The sequence below is a fragment of the Camponotus floridanus genome, unplaced genomic scaffold, assembly GCF_003227725.1.
Source record: "Camponotus floridanus strain SB8 unplaced genomic scaffold, Cflo_v7.5 scaffold25, whole genome shotgun sequence".
Classification (NCBI taxonomy): domain Eukaryota; kingdom Metazoa; phylum Arthropoda; class Insecta; order Hymenoptera; family Formicidae; genus Camponotus; species Camponotus floridanus.
The window spans coordinates 526,912-547,670 of record NW_020229381.1 but is presented as its reverse complement, the minus strand read 5'-3'; the positions used below and the strand labels follow the sequence as shown (position 1 = coordinate 547,670).

The window sequence follows — 20,759 nt, the reverse complement described above, 5'->3', positions numbered from 1 at the left end:
GTGACGTGTTACGTAAGGTGGCTCAGTATATAATAGAATGATTAATTATCGATGGAAATTTTACATCAAAGCGTTGGAAATGGAGAGAAAGAGGACTTTAATCAAGTCGACTGTGTTAGATTTACTCGTGTCAATTCGCTCGCATTAGTGTTCAAGTTTACTGTCGACTACATATCTTGTTATGTTATCCTTCGAGATAGCTCGTTCTATTAAGAAACGACGTAGGTAAGTGACCCGGAAAATGATGGAGATAGCCAAAGACGTGATGATTCGCTACCTGAAATTAAGATAAAGCGGATCGTGGATCGAATTTACATGGTGCTTATAAAAAAACCTTGGCTATTGGCCGCATGCATCTCAAACGAAAGATCTTAAGCGGGATAAAAGCGATTTATTCCTACGGATAAGACGCGAGAAGTATACTAATGCGTCGCGTAAACACGCGTAATTATTAGTAAATTAAAAAAATAAGCAAGATTTTCGATCATAATTAATTATAGAAATTTAAAGGATAATTTTTACAAGATCACGTTTAAGCATTTAAGATCAAAGTATTATTCAACTTACGTTAAAGTATACCTCATTTAAATGGAAAGTTATATATTATTTCAAATAATAAAATGTATCAAGAAACGTATAATTAAAAAAATACATCAAATATATAGTAAAATTAGACATTTCTTATCAGATTAAATTCAAATAACAGATTTTTTAATTATTGTAAATGAAAATAAAAGATATTTCATGAATTAAATTTCAAAGACATAAATGATAAAAAAAACTTTATTTTTCTATCTAATTTTATAAATTGATATTATAAATTAAATATTAAAAATTGATATATAAAATTATTAATTCTTTTAATTTGAAATCTTTTTATATAAAAATGTTGCAATGTTAAAAAATTGCATAAAATGATGCAATTAAAATTTTTTGTATGGAAAACAAAATCGTCAAAGAGCCTATCATATATTGAAAATTAATTTGATCGAACATCCTGCGCACATAATGTGTTATATATCGTACAACAAAGGGAGGCTTAGCATCGAGATGAATGCATTCCAGTCTTATCCTAATTTTATGCAGCCTAATCTTACGTAAGGGACGCGAACGCGAGGCATTAAAAGGCCCCTTGCGACTATGCCTTACGGAGGGGGTCCTCGTAGGTCATTCCGAGAGATTTATGAAATCAATCAGGCGCGCCTCGAATGAATCGTCATCAAGGCATGCTTCGGAGAAAGCTTAAATCTCTCTTGAGAATTCGTTGATGAGAAAAATTAGAAATGAAAAGAGAATAATAAATAAAAAGAGAATAATAAATACTACACGTCTACATATTTATAGTTTACATAATATATTTCGCGTAATTGAATAACAACATTTAACTCGTTCATTTATTTTTTCGAGACACTTTTTTTATCACTGAGAACTGTCAATTCTTCTTTATATTAAACAAAAATTGGAGATCGCTGAGTGTTAGTTATTAAGTGATAATTATTATATTTTAGGCATAGTAGATAATATCCAGAAAATTGCAGAACAAAGGGGAAGTAATAAATAAAATTGATTTACTATTACTCTTTGACGGTAACAGGTGTTGCATGAATACTGCAGTAATGACAGCTTCTCAATCTCGGTTTGTGTTATATGTTTTTTATGCGTCAATCATCATAAAACGCAAATAACTCGCGAGGATGAAAAACAACATGGAATCACGGCGCAAGTTATCATAATTATGCAAACATTAACATTCCGAGTCTCTCGAGGGTCGCGCGTCGCTGGTAACAATTTACTACCAATGATCGCAACAAAATTGCGTTCATCGTAAAATAATAACTCGACTGATTTATGATAGCCGCGTGTAATCAGTTGTACCATGTGTATCATGGATATCCCTCTCATAAATTTCGCCGCGCTGATAATACAGAGAGCAATGAAAACTTATGTTGCGCATAAAGGCCAAAATTAGAAGCAACGCGAATAAAAATAAATATCGCTATTTATAACGATTAAAAAATAAATATTTTGACGAAGTTAAAAAGTACATCAGAATATCCGATTGTGAGAGAGAAATAATTTAGAATTAATGAATGAATGATGAAATAATAATTTAATTAAAATTATACAAATATTATAGCATTGTATCTATTTTATTTTAGCAGTCGATAATCGGTGAGAGTTTAAAATATATACATTTTTACATTACAAAAATTTGATTAGCTCAAATCAAATCATAATTATAATTCTCACTATTGAGGGATACTAAAGTATCTCCCGCCGAAATTCGCCGATTTATGCGAATCAGTTAAACGAGACGATCATCTTTGTGTTCTTCGGAGCTGATGAGTAGCTATGGAACAAAGTTGATTCTTTTACTTTATCCTGTTTCGAAACCCTCCCCCGTCGAGAGCTAATTGTATCGTACGCGAGGCGACGTCTCGCTTATAAATTTCCGTTCCCGGCATAAATTACCATCTGTTCCACAGGGCGGTGCCCGAATATTAACGGGGGACACGATTCACATAATTCTTAATCGTCGACATTGTCGTCAGCTCGCACATTGATGTCGAATCGTCGGAATCACCGCTCGTTCGAATTCTCGAACGAATCAGTCGCTAAGCACTTGGATCCACGACGTGCACAATGAAAGTATACTCGTTCGATAATTTTATTGAACTGGTTTGCGTATCTTTATGTGATTAATGTCGGGATAAATTGGTCGCATAATGCTTATTTATGGCTGATGTCATACACACATACATGTCGTACACACACGCACAATGACGTCGTACATTATTTTGCGATTAAATATCAGAAGAAACTTTATATAATAACAGAAAAAAAGAATTTTATGCTTACATATTTTTCCGAATACATATATTGAATTATTATATATAATATTATAATTTATTGCATCAATTCAAGCTTACGCGCACTTTATGATGTAGATTATCGTTCGTTTAAACTGATCGAGGACTGAAATATTTTCGAGCTTACTTATGAACTTGTTTATAACGCTCAAAATTTCCTACATAAATTTATAAGAAATACGCGTCGCTCGTCGTAAAAATTTTAGAGACTCCTTACAATTTAATCGAGACTGATCTACTCGTTATCCGCCAGGATCATTTAGCAGCATTTAACTCGGATTGCGCGACGAATGCATTAAATCAAGCGCGAACGTACGCGAGCCAGTTCGATCGACGGTGCAGATTGTAATTCCACGGACGTGTGTCGCACGAGAGGTCACGACACACGTCTCATTGGTCACGCGGCATTTAGAAACGTCATAAACAGTGATTAGAGGCAGACTCACGGCGGCGCGTGGTTCAAGGATTTCTTGTGTTGCGACCACCGCCGCCGGCCGATATGAATCGCCGCTGTCTCTGACCGTCGTCGAGGAAACGACGTTCGACTTTCGACACCTAAATCGCTGTAACGGTTGTTTCGTACCGCGACTTGTCTCCGTGGACAAGGAGTCGTTTGTTCCCTCGTTACCGAGGGCCCTTTCGTTACCCATAAATTCGTTATGCAATTCCTCTCGCTTGGGAGAGAGAGAACGTCGGACGAAATTAACGATCGCGTGTTACGACGATGCGGAATTTACTCGATCTAGGATTCTTGGATATCATTGCAATCGATCGGATCACTGTAATTACGACGCTATTATGCGGCGTGCTAGAAAAAGTCTATCGAAGAAAATTAGCTTTTTTTGGTTTGTTTTCTCAGGATATGAGAGAAAGATATGGCTAGAATTTTAAAATTTTTAAAAACAATGGGGCAAATTATTCGCGATTCTTTATCTATTTTTCTGTTATTTAAATGTAATTAGATTAAAATCGCGCAGTAGAATAATCGAATCGTAAATATAAATATTTAACATAATGAAAGACTCTGTGATACATTAATCCTTCAATAAATAATTCAATAAATATTTAAAATTAGATATATTTCTTATCTATACTCTCGGACAAAATCAACGCATAATTTTTTTTCACTTTTTCTTTAAAAGCTGATATTTAAATTTTAAAGAAAAAATGAAAAAAAAATTTGAAGTAATTTTTATAAGAAAAATATTTAGTAAAATTCACTTTTCAACAATAAAACAACTTGTCAACAAGTTATATTTGTAAAAAAATTAGAATTACAAAAAGAAGAATTATTTTTAAAAAAATATTCATTCTCTCTGTGAAATATTTCGTGTAACATGTAGCTCTTCTATTAAATGCAACAGTAAGAATAACGATTCCCCTCGGCGACCCTTCACTAGTGCGCAAATGTTGCATTGTATCTCTGTTGCCATCTCTTGGCACACTTTTTCAAATTAAAAATACCAGTTCTTTTGTCTTCTATCTTTCGTTCATTGGTAGGATCTAAGTTGGAAGAGGCGCGTTTGATTCCATGATAAAATCCATTAAGCGAAGAAGAAAACAACTATGATGTTCGTGTACAATACGTCTTCTTTATCTTTAAATAGCATCACTATTTTAGGAGTGCTACGTTACTCAATTACCAGGCAAAACAGGAATTGTCGGATTATCGCGCTGACGGTACAGAAGCTGAGAGCGGGTTGCGCCATTTTCACGCGAAACTTAATCCAGGATTAACAGCAGTCTATTTAGGAGCTTGTCAACTTGAACTGTTTTCTCGTTAGTTATTACTACGCCACTATAAGGCTCTTGGCTTGTTTGTTGTCAATACATTTTATATATATTGCGACTAACGGTTTGTATTATTGCCAAATATTTATAGGAAATTATTATTTTATATCTAGTATAATAATTCTAATTAGAGTTTTCTCTCTTTTTAAAAGTCATTTTATTTTTGATTCAATGTCGAATTACATACAAAAATTAACTTCTGTAATACTTACTCTAAATACAATCCACGAAAAACGCGGAATTTTCGATACTTTGTTCAAATATCGAAAATTGACCTCTGGCTATCGGGAAATTTGAAACGATATCATCATTTTAATTTCGTTTACGACCGGTGCAGCGAACCCATTCAGGACAACGGTTCCCGTTTTGCGCGTACATAGTAGTCGAGGACAGGCTCGTATTCAGATACATTTTCCCGAAGCCGAGATCGATGCGCGGAAGCATCGTGATTCAACATTTACACGTAAAATGAGCATATCGACGTATCACTTATTGCCAGCTACATGACTCCGAGACACCCACGTGTGCTAGAAGAAAATACATGCATAGCTCGTAAATCACGGCCATTTTACATTTTACTCATATGGCAACGCGCGGGAACCGATTTTGGAAACTATTAACTTTAACAGCTCGGTCTCGGTCTAGTGCGGCCGTTCCGCAACGGAGAAATCGCGATCTCTAATGGTTGTATGGTTGTTGTAACGAACCATACGATAATAGCGCATACGGCAATGGTCGTCTGATACGGTCGACGCTTACCTATTATACGTCAACATTGGTCTCACGTTACTTCCTGTCGTCTATTAATATCTTTTTATGTATGAATTTAAGATCATGTTTAATATGCGTGTTGCATTCTGAGAGTTTCGATTTTTTACGAGTGGATGACAGACCGCGCCCATTACAACATAATTTTTGTAACAGCTAACATTTGAAAACATTTATCGAATATTATTTTCTTACTCTTTTGAGTAAAACCGCTATATTATGATTGAAAAGCAGTGAATTAATCATTCGTTGAATTGATGATTTCAGTTCTAAATATAACAAGTAAATCAGTATGAAAGAATTAGTGCTAATGATTGTAAGAATTTTTTCCATAAAAGTAATAATTGAAAAAGAATAAAAAAGGATTAAAAATTTATAGCTTAGAAATACTATATTTAATTATTATTAATGTTTTATATATAATTATGTGAAATCTTACTGTCGTAATCAGTGGAACAAGACGGAGAAGACGGAATGTGTTTTACACTGAAAATCAATAAAATACTCATTAATCATTAGTGAAATCTTGTCACTGCTTCAATCAATGACATTTCATTGATGCAATTTAAGAGAGTGATTAAGTTGCATAGCAATTTGTTTCATAAACAATTTTATAGAAAATCTGATAAAATATTTATTTTTACAATTTACAAATATTAATAAGTCATAAAATTTCTTTCATTAATGTCGCAATTTAAATCTCGTAAATTTTGTGAACATCTTCATTTGACGTTAATTGACATATAAATATTCTTAATTTATTTGAAAAATAACGCAACAACTTTCGCACGTTTTGCATCGAAAAGCTTCCGGTATTTTCCTTCGCCTCTGTTTTTTTGCTATGTAATTTTCTCGCCAGCGAGATAGAGCTGGTCGGATCACAGGTATGTTCGCTAAAATGATGCTCAGAGAGACGCGAACACGCTTGCCAGCTCTTCAAGTCATTCTGCTCCTCGGTTCGTCGTTCCCTCCTCTCGCGATTAGCATACCGACGTTCCGGGAAATATTATGTTAGAAGGGTTATCTCGATTTCTGTCCGCAAATTTAATAGTGATGTTATTTTAACCGTAAAATTTTCGTTGACGTATCAATGCTTGTATGTGAAATCATATTTGATATGTCTTCGCGATAAATAAATGAGATCTGGCACCGAGAAATTAACATACATCATTGGCGACTAATAAATTTATCACATTTATTCAAGATTATAATTTTTCAGTAGAATGTAATTTATATAAGGTAGAAGTATCGTTTTAAAAATGTAAATTAATATTTTAAAATAATTAATTGTGTTTACAAATTGAAGATTTTTCCTATTAAAAGATGAAAGTTCTGAAATTTATTTGGAATTATCCAATTATTAATATTTTCATTATATGCAGTATTAAAATAAATACAATCTACAATTATAATTATAATGTTGAAATGTGTTTAATAATATTTGTTTAGAAAAGATAATCAAAACTTGCATCATCCAATAAATAAAAAATGGTAAAGAAAGCATGCTCTTATGTTAACAATAAAAAGGAAATAGAAATATGACGTTAAATCGTGTAGCACTTCAAGAAATTATTTATTGTCATAATACCACTCTTTCGCATCATCTGTCGTAACGTTTTGCGTTTCCGGCTTGACTCAGGATCTTCTTCTATTGACGCCATTGATGTCATGGAAGCGTGAACCGGTCTCTTCGACAGTGCCTTTAAGATTAATCCGTTTCGCGGAAGTGCAAATGGTCCGGTCGTGCTTCCACTATCAAGGCTATGGATTTAGTTCTGTGGTACCTTCGTCTTCCATGCCAGGATTCTCTCGTGCAAGGCGCCGCATACTCTTAAGAGTTTTTTCTTTTATTTTTCTCAGTAATACGATAACGCTAATAACTTGGCTTCGCTATATTTAATGATAACAAGAAAAGACTAATCTAAACAATTTCTATAATTAAAATTCCGATATAAATAGGATGGGAAAAATATATGCGAAGATATATGAAAAGATATAACGAAATTTAATGAAATATATGTAAAAACAAATATTAAAGATATTTAAAGATATTTATTTATTTTGCTAAATTAACTTCTTTGAGATGGCTATTTGAAGGATATTGCTTCAGAATTTCTTGGAAATATAATTTATCTCTCACAGTCATCATTACTTAAATATTTTTTTAAGGAAAAAGAATATTGGATATATAAAATTTTTCGCAAATACTGAAATAACATATTGGAATATATATTTATTTTTTTTAATTCAGCATGATAAAATGTTACAATTGTTTAATTTGTTAATTAAAAAATTTTAAAATCATGCGTGACATAAAATTTAAATTAGAAAAAAATAAAAGGAGGAAAATGTACATAATAGACAATAAAAAATAAGAAATAATTAGAGAAAAAATACGTTTTCGATCTCTAAAGTATCCAATATGAGTTTCGATTTTCACAATTTAATTTTTCTCATAAATCTAAGTAAAAATTGATAAAGATTTTTTATAAGATTATTCTTCCCATCATCCTATTCATGTTCTCGCATGGTGCGTTTACTAACGCAGATTTATGCAGCTTCCTTCAAGATATCCGTCTGGGCGATTTAGTCGATAAGTTGCGAGAAGCTCGGCTTTACATTACGAACTTAAATCGCGTAAGAGCGGCGTGATCGCTCGTCGGTTAGCGATAATCTCCTTTAGATTAAATCCGTCGATGGCAACGTGAACGGTCGTCTCGCGTTCCTCTTTTGGAGAGGATTCTTCTTATCGCGGCAGACACTCGCAGCTTTCAACGAAGAACATCTTGAAGACCTTGAACGGTTGTCCCTCGTCTCTCTTGATACCGTGTTATCGCTGTATCAATCGATCGGTGCGTGAACGATTGTATATGGATATACATTCTCGCAGGATAATGTCTCGCATCTTGAAATTCAGCTGCAAGTGTTTTGACTTGCGACTTCAGAATAATGAATCAAGGCCGATGACATTGGAAAGTTCGCTTTCAGCATTTCTATTTTTATCCTTCTTTCCTCTCGTCCGTTGCGTAGAAATTAAATATTTTTTGCATTAATTATACGTCTCGTTGAAGCGCGTCGATAACGCGATGTGTGTCGCGAATAGATATTTATGAAATTCCTTATTTTATACGCGCGTTCAAAGTAGATTTTTCGCGACGCCGAAGCTATAAAAGAAATAATCGATATTCCTGTCTCCGGATTAAAATCCAATCCGTATAAACGATCGCGGACGCCGTTGCCAAAGCTCGTTTTACATAATGAAATTCCAAACTTGCTTTCGATAGCTCTTCGAGATCGACTATATCTGTAAGCGCGATATCGAAGTCGTTTTTTTTTTCGCTTTATAATTTATTCTTGGACAAGTTAAAATCGTGGAGAAAAGGATAGATGAATGCTACAAAAAATGAATGAATGTAAGAAAAATATGAAAACAGAGGAATTAATTTTACTGTCTCCGGATAATTTATACATTTGCAATTTGAACTTTTAACAATTAGGTTTCTATAATAGTAGATAAAATATGTAAAATTATTAATTATTAATTATGATGCATAAATCGTGTATAAACTTGTGACAACAATTTATTCCTTATCTTTTCCAAATACATATCACAAAAATAAGAGAAACTGAAGAATCTCTTATCAAACAATAAAAACAATTTGCATGGTACATGCACATCACTGAGAAAATCATATTCGCAATCCGATTATTTCGTCAATCAACGACAGTTTTATTCCTAACAATCGTTTTGCATAATAAAATTCAAGAATAGTCTTTGACAATTTTTTGCTCTTCAGTATTCGGCTCGTCGTGGCCGACAGATCCGGCACTCGTGAGAGTCGCAAAGGGCGAGGAGAACCGTCGAAAGAAACGTGACACGCTCCTCTTTCGCCCACTTGCTTATGCACGCTCGTATTTTTCATGCGAGAGGGACGCTGAAAAGCGGGTAATTACGATTGCGATTCGAAACCGAGAGCGTATCTCGGTAAAAGGCTGCAAGAGAAACTCATTACGCTGTGTGTTTGGTGTGTTCAGGATCACTTTAAAATCTCTTTTCTTACAATTAGACTCTAAATGTTTTATTTATATATAATTTTTATTCCACAAAAACGACTTGAAAGAGAATTTTTTGCAATTCTTCTTCTATTATTATTCTATTAAATATTTTAAAGCTTGAAACTAATTGAAGCACACGCACAGAAATGATATCGCAGTTAATTAATTAACATAACGTTATTTTTATAAAAATCCAATTATGTCTTTATTGTAACACATTTATCTTTTATCATTTTTAATTTGTGCGCCTTCTAGTGTTCTTTACATATCCTGCGTTCTCTTTTCATTCGTAATTGCCAATTTGCCATGTTTCGCGACAAAGTCTATTTCGTAGAACAAATTACTCAATTAATCCATCGCGGAAATACGCGTTCGACTCGCGATTGTATTCTTTCGAGAATCGCGCAGCGCGAAATGCAATTGAAAGGTAAACGGTGTGGTTTGAATGGCACAACATCCACAAAGAACACCTTTTGTGTTAAATGTGCTCAGATATTCTTTTATAAAAGTATTTACGGAAAAATGGATGTTTCGAAACAATCATGAACCAACGATTCATCAAATTCATGCATTGAAAATATGTTAGATCGTTACGCTATGAAACATGGAATTTGCAAAGCTTAGCGTTGTAGAACGCTTCTCCGAAAATATAAGTTTAACTCAATAATTTTTAATCTTTGATTGAAGGCTAAATTGATATTCGTATAATTTTAATTAGTTGAATTTTTGAGACTACTTTGATTTTTTATGAAAAAATCCTGATAATTTTATATAATAAAATAAACTATTTTTGAAAATAATATATATTTATTATTAATAAGAAAGAGTTAATAATATATATTTATTATTAATAAGACAAAAAAATTAATCTTTGATGAAAAATTATTCTTTATCGTTAATTTAAAAAAAATTTTTGTATCTATCTGTCAAAAAATCTGAACTTATCAAAATCATATTGATTTGAATCCCTGGAGTATCCCATTGCACATAAAATACATGTAAAACGTTTACGTGATTAAGAAAGTTTTACATTTCGTAAAATGTTTTTCCCGTTTGACAATTATGAGTCTAATGCACTTTTGAAAAAGTCAATCTAAAAGCAAAAGTGTGTGGGAGGAAGAAACTATATAACTGGATCTTTTGAGCACAGGATGATTGTGCGTCTCCACATCCAGATTATCACGGTCTAAAGAGTTAAGGCAAAGGAAACCGAGAGAGAAAGAGGGAGAGAAGAAGGCGCATCTCGAAAAGGCATTCATAAATTTGACTTACCAAGCCAATGTCACAAAAGAAAAAATATACACATATTTATATTCCTATACCTACATGAAATTGTTAAGGCGCTTTAAGCCGATTATTGGAAAGGGCCAAACTGATCTTGCGAGGCTTCCTCTCCACCTCTTTACTTGTCCCGTTGCACCCTATTCTCAATGCGTATAGAATAAATAAAATGTTGCTTCGTTAAGCGCGTCTTTTATGTAAAAGCAATTATCGTATCGTAATCGCAATACTTTTTCGTTCTCGAGATATTTAACATTATTTTTTCTCAATCTCTGCATATCAATCAGAAATTCAAAAAAGATATATATTTAATATTGATAAATAAAATTTGATTTGATTCAAATTTAATTAATAAAATAGCACCTAATAAAAGTACTTTCCCATATAAATTGAAGCTTTATCTATTAGATGAGGATCTAGCTATCATAATTTTAATATAATTTGTAAAAATTTATTATCTGATTTCAGAATTCTAAAGGTCTTCACACAATCTTCCCAATTTTGATTATAAATTATACTATTTAATATTTATTCACTGAAAAAGAATCCGTTTACTTATTATTATTTATTACTGATATATGAATAGAAAGTGAGTTAAAACGCACATAAATTAACAGATTTAATCAAGCGATCACTATCGCAAAAGAATTTCAAGTCGAAAAACAAACAGTTATCGAGAAAATAATCTTAATATAAATAACTGTTGGATTTAATTCGATAGACATAATCCGATTAACGCGAGACTCCTTCCTTATTCCGGAAAGCTCTACCGCGATGCGACATCATGTGGTTTTCGACTTCTAGATTTCGTATCTCGTAGTCAGTTAAAGCAGATTCAGAGATGGGTGGTCAGATAAGGATCTTTATGGACAGCGGACGTCCTCTTACAGGTGGCATAAATCCCGCGCGACTAATTAGAATTTTATAATGGAACGAAAATGGGTATCAGATTACATGGTCGGCGTGCTGTCTGGGAATCGTAATTACAAAATGCCGACGCATGCGCTGAATTTACATTTTGTACTCTGCCTGAGATGGGATCACGATGAGACTATGGCGAGATAACATACTAACACATATCTGAGAATAAGAGAGAAAAAAATAAGCAAAGAAAAACAATCAAAGTTCAATCAATAAAGAGAGTATAAAATTATATAATTAAATAACGGGGGTATCAAAATAAAATAAAAATTTGATTTAAAATTCGCACATATGTAAATATATTTTTTAATTAATCTTTTAGTTAATTTTTCTTTAATATTTATGTTTTTTTATTTCTAGTATAAAAATACCGAAATTTACATTTTACTGGAAGATACACAAGAAATTTCATTTAATAAAATTCCGCGAAAAAAATAGAATTCGAAAACATAAAAATTATTCTACCATCTCATCGAGAGGAGAATAATTGCAACATTTTGCGCGAGGTACTTTGGAGGAGAAACATCTCTGTACACCACAGAATTACAGCGATGTAAATTGAGAGCGATGCGGAAATTAAAGTAAACACAAATGGTGAAGATTCAAGAGCGTTCGTACCAACAATTTCGTTTCTTCCTCGCAGATAAGCCGAGTTCCGCTTCCACGCAATTATTCCGACGACGTCCGTTTAACCGTTGTAATTTATTATTCGTTTCCGGTCGGCTGGCCAACTCGAAACATAGCACATTATAAAATTACTCGATGTAATCTCCGTGAACCATAATGCTATTGTTAAAAGCTATTAACAAGATGTAGAACATCTTTTCAGAAAAAAAGTAGAGTATTATATTTGTTATATTTTACAATACACACATTTTTACATAAAAACGCATTTTATTAAAAGCATTTATTAAAAGCAATTTTATTTTGTTTTGTTATATAAATATTATATTGCAGTGGATTTTGGTTTTGTTTAAAAAATTGTTCACAAATTATAACTGTAGATAAAATAGATTTTATACATTTTTTACAATTATCATGCCAGGAAACACACAGCTGTTTCTGTGAATTTCGTTATAATGGATTTCAATTCAATGTGTCATTTTTGTTTAAAATTATTTATAAAAATGGCAGAGTGTCATCATTCGACCTATCGATAATCCATAAGCCTGGTGACACGCTTTCATCTGCGTTTAACGTTCGTTTTACGAAAAATTGGATGGAATGAAGGATTGAATTGACGTGCTGACATGATGCGTATTGAAAGTCTGACAGTAAATAACACACATTATAATTTTATGAATAAAATACAATGGAATTTAAAAATTAATTAGAAAAACTAAATAGATTATCGTGGGATAATTTTTAATAAAATAAAAAATAAATAAAATTTTAATAAATAAAATTCAATAAAATTTTTCTTGCTATATCAATATTATGCTGATTTTATTGACGTTTCATAGCTATCCACCAATTTATTCCGTTAAATTCCACCTCATTTTTTGTTGTACTATTTATATAAATAAATTCCTGTTTCCTTCGTTTCCGTTGACATTCGCGGATGATAAGCCGGTCTTTATCAAAGCTCGATCATCCGGTGTTTGTTCGTGATCCCGGGGAGGATGCGAGGCGGATTCGGAGGCCGAATTTGCATGTTGAAATTCGCCCACTTGTTTCTTCTCGCAGCGGGTAGCTCATGGGCCGTTTGATGGTCATTTTCGGCCCACGTCCTTCCACGGTCTTGGAGGTTCCCGTCACTCTTCCCGTTTCGACAAACTGCCGTGCATCACGGGCATCTGGCCCCAGATACGAGTGTCCCGTTGATACACTCAACGTGACGAAAATAACGAAAATAATGAAAAGGAAAGAGATCGTGTTCGGTGAAAAATTTTAAATGCGTATAAATCCATTAAAGTCGAGAAATGACTAACGCGTTATTAAAATGATAATGAAGAATGTATGATACGTTTATTAATACTATGATGCAAGGTTAATAATAGAGAAAGGTTTGAATCGTTAATCGAGTTAAATGAATGCATTAAAGATTTTATATGCGCGTTATACATGCTTAGACGAACGAACTATAACTTTTTCTGAGCTATTATGTAGAGAAAAACATTTTGTAAAGTATTATTAATTGTTTTTTAACATTTCGTTTTAATTGAATAATTTATCTCTTTTAATAAATGTATCTATATGTGTTTATTTTATTTGTTTTATTTAAATTTTATAGGAAAGAACGCGCGTATTTAAGCGTATTTAATTCAAAACAATTTTTTTTTAAATAGCAATCTTTACTCTTCTTTACGTTACAGATTTTGTGACGTAATATTAAGAAATTATAAAGAAATAATATTGAAAGAAATAATATTGAAAGAAATTACTTTTTCTAAAAAATATCTCTCTTTTATAAAAATATTAGGAAAAACAAAAAAAGATGACATAAAAAAACATGTACATACAACCTACATCTTAAAAATTGTTAATTAAACATATTTTATTATCTAAGATTAAGAATTATCGAAAAGCGTGTAAATTCATTAAACAAGGAACAAACATTAAACCGTAAATCGCGTGCAAGCGATCAATTAAATTGAGAACGACGAGATCCGTACGCGCGGCATATGGATGCCGGCCAATTTATTAATCGGATTATCAGCCTGATTTCCCTCGAGTAAACCTCCCCTAGCTCGGTTGGCGGGACGATAAAGTCAATCCATCGAAGCCCGAACGGTTTCCCTCTCGTGTCTCGTTCCACCCATACGTTTGTGTCCAAGTTCTTGGTGTTTCTTCCCCTTTACGTTCCGTTCTTCCATCGTGATGGTACTCTCTTTCTCATCTTTTTTATCTCAAATAAAGGGGAGAGAGGGAGGAGAGAGAGAGAAAATCGAGGGTTTCTTGGCGAGTCTTTGATCGAGAGAGCCGGATAGATTGACGGGATCGAGAACGTGTGCGGGTCAAAGCACTGGAAGTGAATCGAGGCTTTTTTTCCACTCGCACCTCCGGAGATCAAAGCTGGCCGCATCACGGTGGCTCTTGATGCGCGGCGGCCACAAAGCGTTTATTCCCACCTTTCGGTGTGTCTGTGGACGTGACTCGTTTCGAATTTATCGCCGACGAGGATAAGAAAAGACCGAGCGAGTGAGCGAACGAGTGCTAGAGATGAAATTAGGAGCGGAAGGTTGTTCGCGCGAATGGAACGCGTGGGGAGAACAGGGAGATCTTATCATCGCCATGATATAAATTTCCGTGGATTCTTTCTCTTTACCGTCTAGAAGTTTCGCGATAACGTCGTGGTTCTTCTTTTTCGTCCATTGAAGTTCAACTATCGCTCGCGCTATTTTCGCGCGGATTTTAGACGTGATTCTAATCTCAGAGGAAGTGATATAAGATATACTATATATGTCGATACGTCGTAAATGAGCGTTGACTCTCGAAGTACGAATTTAATTGAAATATATGTAGTTTGAATATTTTGATTTTTTTTAAATATGTGTTTATTAAATGAAGCTCCGTTTATGTATTTATATTTAGCATATAAAAAAATGATTAGGATTTTTAAAATTAAAATCTTTGAATAGAAAATATTCGTTACATATCAATATATTTTTTATATGAACTTATGGCAAATAATTTTTCTTATATTAAGAATTGCATAAATATTAAATTATAAAAATAACATAACATTAATTTATATACGTCGAAGAAATGTAATATCAATTCGGCACAAGCAAAGTTAGAATATTTCAGGACATCAATCATTTCACGGTAGGAAAGCTTGATTTAAATCGGCACGCGCAATCCTCTTAACGTCATTTCATTAAGAACTCATCCTCGAAAGTCGATTTACGGATAGACGGCGAATTAATTCTATTATAATTCCGAATGTCTGAGACGCGCGGATTGTCTGCGTCAAAAAAGGAAAAAAAAGGAAATGTCAATATGTAAAATTTGTGTTCCGATCCGGAAAAGGCATTTACTCTCGAATCACTTAAACTTTGCAAGGATCGGTGAAAGGTTATCTTATTTTGTCTATCATCTCGGGAATTGCACTTCAGACTGATGGAATTATCCACCGTTCTTGCGAATAAACTTTTTTTCCGATCGATGAAGCCGCGCGTTCCAATAGCGCGTACAGAATATCCCGCTATATCCTGAAGGATTCACGGCTCATTTGGCAGTCGAGTTTTGTGAAAATTTCCCGTGATAGCCTTTCGTATATTATTATTGAATAAAGCAATCACCATGAGACCCTATGGAATCACCCGTTATTCGCTGGCCACCTTCATGAATGATCGGGCGATATCGGCATGCGTGACTCACTGATAGGGAGAGGTGATGGAAAAATAATCTATCGCCCTTTGACACATGGAATGCGGGCACACTCGCGAACGTATTTGTTGGAATTGAATGAGGCTATCGAGTTATGTATAGAATGTTTTAAACCTGCTGAAAATAATATTAGGGATAGATTTTTGTGAAGAGAGAATATTCCTTGAAGGCAATATTTCTTAGTCAAATTTTTCAAGAAGAAAATTTAATTATAGAAATATTTTATACATATATTAAAAGTATAAAAGTGAACGCGAATATTGACTTTATTTAAAATTTCAAGTAAGATTCAATGGTTAAAAAATTCTATAATTTATAGCAGGTTGCGAAAAATAAAATTTTTCTTTATTTGATGAGTCTTTAATTAATATTATATTATCTAATTAATATTATGTTACATGTTATAAAATCGATTTGTTACGTAAAAAAGAATAAATTATATATCTCATCTCGTTCTGTGTAAAGTTGTAAATTCGTATTTGAAGTTTTTTATCATTATTTGCAAATTGTTCATAATTTGTAGAAATTCTAAGCTTTTTCCATTTCACATTTTTAATAATATTTTATTAACCATAATTGCAATATCGCGATAACATTCGATTTTAATCGAGACTTTTGTTTTTTAAATAGCTTTGGTACTCTTAAAAGCTCGAAAACTTTCAAACACAAACATTTATTATTAATTAAAATAAAATTTTTCGTCTTTTTTTTATCTGGTAAAATTAGATAAAGACAGAAAATAGGCGCGACGTTTTCTCTGAATTTTATCTCTAGATTTTATTCAGAAATTCTTTCAGAGTATTCAGTTGAAGAGATATGAAATACTCGTACATTTTCACTATTTCGCGATAATCAGATCTTTCTTTATCTCTATCGCGCCGCGAAAAGGCCGCAAGTCCCATTCGAAACACGCCTGATGTATTCGCGTCACGACGAAAAGCTCCGACGACATTATGCCCCACGATTCGCTCCGCTTTTTTCCCTTCCACCCCCGTAATCAGGCAGCTCGTGAAAGAAATTCGCATTCATAACTCAAACCGGTTCTCATCCCTCTTCGTCCCGCCGGCCCCTCCTTTCTTAGACGACACGTGCGCGTCAGCAAATTGTTATCCCTTCGTGTACACAAGGTTGATTGAACCGCCAACGCGAGGAGAGGCTCTTTTCGCGATTTCTCGGTGTCGTACGTGCCGCGGTATCGCAGGTCGAACCGAAAGTTGACGCGAACGCGTCTGGAATATGTGACAGTGTGTATATCTTAGTCGTGAAAAAGATTGATGCATTCGGCGATGATCCGTTTCTTTCGATGGTGATGTGCTTAATTTTAATAATTATAGTAGATTTTATTTCGGTGCATACATACGGTATATTAGTTATTTTTTTAAATATTATAATAATAAGATATATAGTAATTATAAAAAATGTTTCGAATAAAGGTTATTTTGTATAAGATCTACATAATGTGAGTTCAACAAAAACATTTTAAATTATTTTTTGTAATGCCTAAGATAGTTTTATTTTTTTAACTAGAATAAATATATTTATTTATATTTATATATTTAATATATTTATTTCTTACTGCAATTTTATAAAATATTTTATGACAAACTCAATGTGCAATAAAGATTTCCAATAATCGTTCATAAGATATTGATACTTGTATTGCTTTTAGATACGAATGAAAAACAAAATATCTCCAATAAAAACTATAATATATAGATTATATGAATTAAGATCTAAAATATTGAAAAAGCGTGTATGTGTATGCTTAGTTAATGGAAAGAAAAAAAGATTTAAATAGAAATTTAAACAAACGTAAATATAGTATAGGATCGATTTCTTGAAGAAATATTCTTAGAAAAAAAAACGGCTGTCAATATTAGCATTAATATTATAAATTTGATTTCGCTTCTTTAAAGACAAGAGAATACGAAATATGGAACTGTTTAAACACGCGTATAATAATTATATCAGAAAATTTATTGAATAATATTACCGATTATATTTTTCGCGATAAAGCGAGTATTTCACATAAATGTATTAATGGATTTCACAGACGTAAACAGTTTGTTGGCTCCTTATTAGAAGTTCGAGATCTTAATGGGTATCTAAAATGGGGACTGTATTGACATTGCAAGAAGGCCTGAAATTTATTCAGTTAGTTACCAATTTTTGAATAAAGGCGACCTGAGTCAAAACTATACTGAAAAAATTGTATTCTTAATTTAAGCATATGCCACTTATCTTTAGAATATATACTAAAATAGGCGCCAAGAGGATCTCCTCTTGGCGCTATATTCTAAAGATAAGTGGCATATTCTTAAGCTGAGAATACAATTTTTTCAGTGTAACACTGCGTAGAGCGAATCGAGACGGCGTACTCTAGGTACCGTATATGTAGAGACACCTGCTTTCTTGATGGTTCCGGTTTATAAACTCTCTTAAAAGGACTTTATCTCGTGCAATATAAGACACCAGATAACGCGCGTGATTCGAGTGTCTGAGTGAGATTTCGCGGCGATGAAGCGAATCTTCCGGAACAATACCGGAATTTTCTCGACATCCCGGCGAAATGGACCACCGGCGACGAGGGTGTAGAATAGAAGCTGAATGATCGGACACGCGGAGACCCTCGTAAAACGGCGGTGGCGGCGATGTGAACGGTGCTGTAAACTCTGGATGTGGTGCGCGTAATGTGGTGTCGGGTCGTGAAGTCTACCGAGATAAAGCGCTCGTAAAAGATGGACGACGGGAGTGTTCTGGTCTAGTTTAAATGCCACGTAATGTACACGTATATGTGTATGCACGTACGTATATGCGTATACATGCATGTACCAAAGCTTCATAATACCGTGTGTCCTTAGAGACTGGTCTATCTCAAAGCCATGCCACGCCGTGAACGTGCTCGTAACATTAATGAGATTCGTTCGCTACGGCAGCTTGTTGTATTGCTTGCTGTCGATTTGTCTGGTTTCATCGAAATCGGGTATTTTAAGTCGGGAAATATCTTTAATATTCTTCGCGAGATTTACGCTCTTCTTCGTACTATGATTACATTGAATCTCTTGAAAGTTCTTATACCGAAAATGAAAGTATTTTATGAAAGAATACGCGCGATTTGAAGAAAATTTGCCATTCTGTTTTGAGATACAACTAAAGAAATTCGAAGAAAAAATATTGCAATTTATTATAAATAAGATCATAGATTTTTCATGAAAAATGGAACATGAATTTGATAATAAATATTACTATTATTTCTATATTTAATAGAATTAATTTTGAGTTTCAGATTTTAGAATCGTTCAACAACACAGTTTTAATCTGTGTAAATTGAGTACAGTGGATTGAGAAATGCAAATACTCTGTAAAAAAAGATTGCGATATCATGATCACCGTTAACTACGAAAGAAAAGGTGTTTCGTAAAAGTTTCGCGTCTGCTATCTTCGATAAGACAAAGTCAACTCACAAATCCTTGCGAAACGTCTGACGGGGATAAACTGCTGGGATAGTATTTCGAACTTTTCACCCTCGCACGAACGAAACCTATCTAAAACTCGTGATATAAAACGCGTGAATTCACCACGTATTTTCCGTTGTTTTTGCGTATGTCTTGGACGTCTAAGTGTACTTTGAAACTTCGATCTTGTTTTCTCAGCTTTATGAGAAAAAATTTGAAATAGAACGACTTTCTATGAGATAAACGCATAAGAAAAACGATATAATCCGTTTTATAATTGGCCCAATATTTCCATTTTGTTTAGTGCAAAAAAATTGTAACTTTAAGCGCATAATTTTTCACGAGCCATTAAAGATTTTTTCTCGTAATAGTTCTGTTCATCTATATAATATAAAAAAGATATAAAAAGAAATCTTTAAGATGTGTGTGAAATGGTATCGAATGAGTTAAAATTATACAGCTATTAAATGCAACGATCATAGATTGTGCTATCAAATTCTAATAAGTTTTGTGAAATTTATTTTTTAGATAATAATGAATTTTTTTAGTCCTATTTTTCCCTTCGGTTTCACTAATGACACACTTTCTTATATCAAATCTACCCTCGTTGAAGTTCTTTTTACGCAAGGATTTCACTAATGACGTAATTTCTTATAATTTTAGATCCACCCTTGTTGAGATTCCCTGGCAAGGATGTAAATACACTCGAGGAGAGCCGTCCCACGTGAGGGTCTTCGAGCGGTTAACTGCGTGTGTTACATAAGGTAAGTCTTTCTATTTACTCTACCTTATACACAACTTTCGGTTTACCGGGAACATCATCGTCGCCCATATATGACAGGCTGATAGACATCCGGACAACGGTTAGTTTGAGAGTTCTCGAATTTCCGTAGTAATTCGTTTCTCGTTAAACACGCCTTTTAAAAAGCCACGTCAAAGTTGTGATGATGCCCTGTTTCAGCTTTTTTCTCCTCTAAAGATTAGAAATTCGTAAATATCTCATAATAATTGATAAAATTATTATCCGGATAAATTGCGAATTTTAAATTGCTGAATCTTTTTTTATGTTTATTTTTCCGAATTGAAATTTTTCTCCTATTTTCGATCACAATTTTCGATTTCACATCTATTTTTATACTTTACAACAATCTTTTTTGAAACTGTTATATTTAATCTGTAATTTTTTTTACCGAAAGCTTCTTTTTTAAACTTTTAAGTGGGGAACTGTTTCTTATTTGAGATGCAAAATAATTATATATCCTGTACATTAAAGTTTCAAAATTTT

The 20,759-nt window shown here is 33.2% G+C and overlaps 1 protein-coding gene across 1 annotated transcript in view; it reads right to left on the bottom strand.

Moving 5' to 3' along the window:
- LOC105249785 (netrin-1) overlaps positions 1 to 20,759 on the bottom strand; it is a 175,717-nt gene that overhangs the window by 40,676 nt on the left and 114,282 nt on the right. The window lies entirely within an intron of this gene.